Consider the following 6,201-nt stretch of genomic DNA (forward strand, 5'->3'; position numbering starts at 1 on the left):
AAATTACAATACTAATTGCACCTATCTTAGAAGAAACTGGAAGGTTAAATATTTCCCTAGTGCTTGAGACAGTGTTGATCTAATAGAAGTATGTCTTAATCTTTCTTATGATAGAATAAGAGTACCAAACTAACATGCACTGCTGTCCTTGAGAGTGCACATTCACTGACAGAGGCATCCTCTTCTTTTGGCAAACTGTATTAATTCCAAATAAACTGTGAGACACTGGGCTCTTCCAGTCTTTCCATAATTTACAATATGGCCGTAAACAAATTGCATCTGTGGTTCATTTAACCCAAAGTTTCTAAAAGAGTCTACTCATCATTGGAAATTTGTTTCAAATTTGCTGCTTTTTACTCATTTGGCTCACTCTCATTTTTAGTCCCAAGTAGTATAACTGATATGACCATTAGTAGTTTTTGAGGTAAAAGTTGAATATAAGGAACACAGGCATTATAGTTTCAACAGCTGCTGCAGTTCTGCCTGAGATATTGGTGTTGGCAGGCATTGAATTCACTTCCCCAAACCAGAAAAGCCACTCCCAATTGCTTTGAGCATGGTCCCGGGAGATGTTCATGTTTCTTTTTGAACTATCACATTTCAGGACAGGATAATTCCATGTATGACATTTTCAGGCACAAAAGAGAAGCTTTAATTTGAATCTTAACTTCTCTCTTATCTAGGGGCTGTTTGAAGGTCTATGGTAATCCCATTAAAAGCTTAATTTCTAAAGTTCAGTTCTAATTCTGAATTTTCCCTGGGCTAGAAATAAGGAGGATTTTTTTCCACCTGGATTTCTGGTATATATTGTGTCTTTGACATCACTCTTGGTGGCATTGACAGAACAGAAAACCTTTCATTTTGTCCATTAAGGGAATCTCTATTTACCCTGTGTGATAAAAACTTTTCTCATGCACACAGACTATGCCTTATAATTTTGTTCTTGAACTGTATATGAGAAATTATTCCCTGTTCTGGGAAATGGAGACTGCACTACATGGAAATATTTTGGTTTCCAGAAATATCTCCTGCTGCACACGAGTTCTGAGGCTTCCCTGTCACAGTGCTAACACACCTGTTACCTCTGTGTTAGCGCTATTTTCCCTTCCTTTCTGGTGCATCAGAACATCTGTTGGTTTGTGCCTGTGCTTTGAGATTGGTCTCTTCCTGCAGACGAGCATCCAGCCCAAAGGACGTCTTTGCACATAGATCATCTTGGCTACTGCCCAGGAGCTTCCCAAGAATATATTAGTGACCAAAATTACCCAGCAGAATTCATTATTAGTTCCCTCACCCCTCACAATGGCTTCTCAAGAATATCTTCTTTTTTAAGGATGCAGAAATAAGAGTTGTTGATAAGAACTGTTGATGCCTCACAAGTGTTAGTGTCCCTGGACTAAAGAAACCAGTGTACTTGTATTGCTGTTCTTTTGCTTTATTATTGAGCTGTAGCATCTGGAAGGAATGTGTTTAAAAAAAAAAAAAAAAAAAAAAAAAAAAAAAAAAAAAAAAAAAAAAAGAGTATGGGCTTTAACCAGTGCCATGTCTGCCCTGGAAACTGCAGTGTGGCTTCCAGGGATCCAACCTGACCCTGAACTAGAGTGTCCAGAAACAGGGAAAATTAGCCCATGGCAGACTCTCCTCAGGATTGCTGCAGCCAGGGAACTTCCAGGTCTCAGTCAAACAAACTGGGCTTGCTTAAAACTAGTTTTTGTTTCCATTAATTTTATCTCAGGCTTCAGTAAAGATCCATCCAGTTCTGGTTTTCCTACTTCAGTCTAGGGAAAATACTCTGTGTGCTAAAGGAAAAGCTTTATCAGTTGTGAATAACAAATGCTAGGTGGGGCCAGTAATTTTTTTAGAATGTCTGTAAGGGCTGCACAAGCATCAGCAACTAGGCAAGAAAGGATGCTGAAGTGGAAGAGGTTCATGTCTTAGATCCATTTTCCATCTAAAAGGGATGTTCAAACTGCATCAAAATACCAATAACTCTGCTTTGATACTACTAAAACAAATTCCTGAGAATTATGTATGAGAAAAAGGGATGAGTTTAATTATTTTGATGTAATCTGTGAAGTTTAATTAGGTACCCAGTTTTAAATCCAGTTATGTTTGCATGTGGCTTTATCACTACCTCTTAATTCAAGAGGCCACGTGACCATGTTATTCTCTCACAGACTGCCCTGCAAAAGGCCTGTGAAGTTGAAATGCCCATCAGAAATATTCTTTACTTTTCTTTGTGACCTTCTTTATTTTATTTCTGAAAATTTGTTTACTAACAATCTACAAAATGTGAGTCAGCTTCACTTAAAAAAACCAGAAAAAGAGACAGACTTGAGTCAGCCAAACTGACTGTTCTTTCCTTTTTATCAGAACTGAATGTCAGGGAGGTCTCAGAAGAGGTCTCTCCTGCTTTCTTATTTTACTGAAGAAATGTTGTACCTTGCATGTAATTCCAATTTGTGAGGATTTAAATTGTAGAGAGAGTGAACTAAGCTGTCCAGTGTTCAGCCCCCTGTGCTGTTCCTGGTCCCAGTTTATGTCCTTTTAGGCCTCACTAGGGTCACTTGCATATTGGTCATTGCCTCAGCTTCTCCTTGAAGTCAAATGTGAATAATGAGGAGTTGGGATCCAGGCCTGTGAAATCCCAGAGCAAGGGCTGTGTTTTCACTCTGAGTCATGCTTCAACAGGTTCAGCAGCTGTGCATGTTAAATTGTTCTACAAGTGTGTTCTTTTCATGTAAAGGGAGATGGAAAGGCAGAATCTGAAATAAATCCAGGTTGGTAAGTATCAGCTGTGATCATTTTAGCTAGAATTAAAGGTTTGCATTTGAGCCTGTGCATGGTTTGGGACAACCATGGACAGTTGTTTCTCCAGTTTTGATTGCTGTTGTTTTATATACCCACCTTTTGGTTGAAAGGAATTAGTCCCTTCCAAATTGTCAAGAACAATATGTGAATGTGGGCCTGGCCACCTCTGTTTAATTGCTTTGGCACGGATGTTTGATAGCCCCCAGCTATAACCAAACTTCCACCCACCTTTTTTGATTCCACTAGGATCTGATTTTGAGAATCACATCTGCATATTGGTGCTACCAACTCTCTGTAGCAGCCAGGTACACAAGCACACACTGCACAAATTAATAGTGCATCATGTGTTCAAGTTCAGCTTTCTCCTCTGACTTCCTCTGTCTCCTATTGACACTTATCTGTATTATATATTTCATAATTGGGCAGCTCATGCATAAAAGATCCTTATTGATCAGCCATGATGTGAAGAAGTGCTGTTCAGACTTGGCATGGAGTTAAGCAGAAGTCAAATCAAGGACAGGGCTGGCAAGTGTTCAGGCTCAGGTACCACAATGCTGAAATCTGCATTTATTCTAATCTGTTCAGATACAATTTCTGCAATGCAGCCAGTGGCTAAGGCTGACTTTAAATCCAAACAATCCTTGGCTGTTTGTCTGTTTCCAAAGGCTTAATCCCTTTTGGTCTTGAATTTCTTTTGTTCCTCCTTGTGCCGCCACAGAATTGAATGGTATTTCTATGGCTGTGTTAGTTTTCCTGAAGCAGTCCTTCAAATTACTTATGGATTATTAGTATTTTTGCACTTTTTTTTTTTTTTAAGTAATAATTTCCCTTAATCCTACTTCTGCAGCAGTGTTTCAGCTGACATGCAAGCACACTTGGAATTGCATCAGGGCTGCTCTGTGAGTCCAGAGGCAGGTCCCAGTGTGGTACAAGGCACTCCTCCAAAGAGTCTGAGCTGAACACTCAGCCACTGCTTTCTCCCTGTGCTTGAAATCCAGCCCTGCCACACCACAGATCAGCAGCTCAGTGAGAGTGATGCATTGTGTTACAAATGTTACGATGGGAACAAAGAGGGAGAAGTAAGAAACAAGCTGTGTTGCCCCAAGTCCCCATCTGTGATCTCTCTAGGTAACCTGGCAATTATTTTATTTTAATAGGAGAAATCTTTAATAGGTCGAATCAGCTCTCTGTGGCTATGCAGGCAAGACATTTCATCCCTTTTTGTTCACTTCCTGCATAACGTTCTTGGGTCAGTCTGGAGAGAGCAACTGCCTTCTGCACTGGGGAGGAGGTTACCATGGGCAGGACAGGGGTAACCAGGTTCCTGACCTCATTTTCAGTGCCTTCATCTTCTAGTAATTGGTGATTGAAGTGCTGCAGGTCGGTATGCTTGCACTGTCTGATTTCATACAGAGTTGTAAAAGATGTTTGGATCACTAGAGATTTAGGGGCTTCAAATTCAAGAAACTCTACAAGGTCCATCTGAGTTAGAATTCTTCTGAGGAGGTGATTCTCCCCTTCTACTCTGTTCTTGTAAGATCCCACCTGGAATATTGTATACGGTTCTGGTGTCCCCAACATGAGAAGGATGTGGAACTGCTGGAGAAAATCCAAAGGAGGCCACAAAGTTGATAAGGGGACTGGAGCACCTCACCTGTGGAGACCTCCCAGCACCTTCCAGGATCTGCAGGGACCTACAAGGAAGATAGAGTGGGACTCTTCATCGGGATCTGGAGTGACAGGATGGGGGGAATGGCTTCAAACTGAAAGAGGAGAAATTTAGATACACAGAAGGAATTAGTCTCTGTGAGGTTGGTGAGGCCCTGGCACAGGTTGCCCAGAGAAGCTGTGGCTGCCCCATCCCTGGCAGTGTCCAAGGTCAGGTTGGCCAGGGCTTGGAGCAACCTGGGATGGTGGAATGTGTCCCTGCCCATGGCAGGGGGTAGAACAAGATGATCTCTAAGATCCCTTCCAAGCCAAACCATTCTATGATTCTCTATAATTCTAATATTTATGCATTTATTTCAGGGACAACAAGATGCACCTTACCAGTTACATGCTCTTCCAGATAAAAAACAAAGCAACCTGAAACCCAACCCTCTAAATACTGTAAGAATTTCTTTTTTACTATCATCATGACAGTGTGTTTTCCCCTTCGACTTAGTTCCTGGAAACAGCTGAATCATTTCTTGCTCTAAAGCTCGCCAAAATTTGCAGCCAATGGCATGGAAATTTTTGACACAGAGGTTTTTAAAAAGCTCAAGTCAGATTGTTTTAATGGGAAGTGGCAGGAATGTTCACAGTGAGGAAATCTGGGAGCCCAGAGTGTAATCCACATATATGTAAACAGAACTGTAATGTTAGATCATCCAGGGGAATAGAAGAGGAAAAACTTTCTTCTATTAAAGGAATGCAAAAGATTTTAAAGCAATCATTTTTCACTACTAGTGATGGTGTCCCTGCGAGTAAGCAAGGCCAGCATATTAGATTTGCAAGTGTTAAGGAAACCTGACCTTTCCTGTAAATCTGAGCGAGATGACTGCCTTTGGTTTCGTCCAAAGTGTAGATGTGTATCTTAGCACGGCAGATGGAAGCTTTTCTGGTTGTGGCAGACACTGTTTAGCTACAAGTTGAGGTTCCCTATCACATGCTCAGTGAGATTCCGCAGGACAAAGGCTGTGTAAATTGAATTACACTAACACCACCTATGGATTAGAGGCTAGTGCATTTGCATTACAAATGCCCTTACAGCGTGCATACCCTACACTCCCCAATTAGGCTATCTTCTCAACCCTCTTGGTCCTTCATAAAAAAAGGGAAGGTTTTTTATTTCCTGATGGAGTTGCAAAGAAAAGCTGCTAATGAAGGACTGATGAATGGTCTGATTGTGTTGCTGTTTGTATAGTTTCACCTTCATTTGCATCAGTACCAGGCACAGATCCCAAGACTCATTTTTCACTTTTCAGTGCTCCTCTTTTTTGGCCGCTGTCTGCACTAGGACCAACCAAACAAGTACATTTATCTTTGCCTCTTGGAACATGGACTCGGAATATTTCCCTTCGTGCATCCCAGGGGCCTACACGTGGTGGGATGGGATCTCTCCCCAGCACATCTGGCTTCTGTTGCAGGTTGATTTGGGAATCTGACACCAGCTGGAGCGACACAAAATGTACTGGGAGCCGTCACTGCTTTCCTTCGGGAGCACTTAATGCATCATCTCTAAGTGTGTCTCCATTTCCCGCTCCACGGAACGGATCTCCTATTTAGTATCTTTTTCCAGCAGTTCCCACAGCATGTTTGACACTGTAAAATAAGTTCCCACACCTCCCAGACCAGAGAAAGCACACAAACAGTGTGTCAAATTGCTTACACAGAACACTCTTAAATGAT

This window comes from Vidua macroura, chromosome 3, assembly GCF_024509145.1.
Source record: "Vidua macroura isolate BioBank_ID:100142 chromosome 3, ASM2450914v1, whole genome shotgun sequence".
Taxonomy (NCBI): domain Eukaryota; kingdom Metazoa; phylum Chordata; class Aves; order Passeriformes; family Viduidae; genus Vidua; species Vidua macroura.